Below are 967 nucleotides of genomic sequence, written 5' to 3'. Positions count from 1 at the left end.
AGGTCACCCACAGATTACAGCCTGGAAATAGGCGTGTGAGACTAACTCCTGTTTTCCCTGACAGGGCCTCCCCTAGACCAAGTGGCATCCCAGGCAAGACGTGTCTTCGGAACCTCCCCCAGCCCCGCTCCATATGTTAAACCATTGAATACCTTATTTTTATTGCATTTGTAGCTCATTTCATGATTTCGATGCACAATCTGGATGCAGGATTTTCTCTATCATATAAGACAATAAATGTTCATGCTAGGATCTGTAAATCTGTATTTATTCATGCCATATATAAGCAAATTAAAAAATCATTTCTTTTAAGCATATAGAAACTTTTAATTTTGACAGTAACTGAAATGTACTAACATCTAGAAATGGAACTGTCACCAGCACAGGGTGGGCCAGTATTAAATAGTGTTACAGTCGGAGACAGACAGCATTAGGATGTTAACCCCTAACTCCTGCTTTCCCTGGTCAAAGGTCGCTTCTCTCGCCTTTCCCCCATGAACTGAAGCGCAGCATTTGAGAGATCCAGAGACTAGTTGATGATGTTTCCAAGGGCTAAAATAGCAAGCGATCTCCGTCTTGCATTGGCCATTGTTGACTGGAGAGATGGTTTATGGAGAATAAACTTCAAGGTGAGCAGCAACAGCCCAAAAAGGTCTGCTGCAGGTGCTGAAGTAGCTCAGTTGGGAGAATGTTAGACTGAAGATCTAAAGGTCCCTGGTTCAATCCCAGGCTTCAGTAGGCTGTTTCATCCCTCTTCCTGCAGCAGTGGGCTCTTTTCTGGAAGCACAGCACTGCCTTTACTCAATGCAAGTCCCTCATTTTGGGCTTCACTGCAGGAAAAGGCAGCATTGGCTTCTGCACCCAGTTGGCTCACCGGACCTTTCTTTCTTCTCTTGCTGCTTCTCAGCAAGGGGAAGAAAAAGAAGCTCCCCTTCAAGCTAGAGTCACAAAGGTGATGTAAGGACGA

The 967-nt window shown here is 44.9% G+C and overlaps 1 non-coding gene across 1 annotated transcript; it reads left to right on the top strand.

Moving 5' to 3' along the window:
- The first annotated feature begins 665 nt into the window (after positions 1–665).
- TRNAF-GAA lies at positions 666–738 on the top strand. Its single transcript has one exon. It is a non-coding gene; the product is annotated as a tRNA-Phe (tRNA).
- Positions 739–967: the final 229 nt, after the last annotated feature.

The sequence above is a fragment of the Mauremys mutica genome, unplaced genomic scaffold, assembly GCF_020497125.1.
Source record: "Mauremys mutica isolate MM-2020 ecotype Southern unplaced genomic scaffold, ASM2049712v1 Super-Scaffold_100216, whole genome shotgun sequence".
Taxonomy (NCBI): Eukaryota; Metazoa; Chordata; order Testudines; family Geoemydidae; genus Mauremys; species Mauremys mutica.
This window is presented reverse-complemented; position numbering and strand designations above follow the sequence as displayed.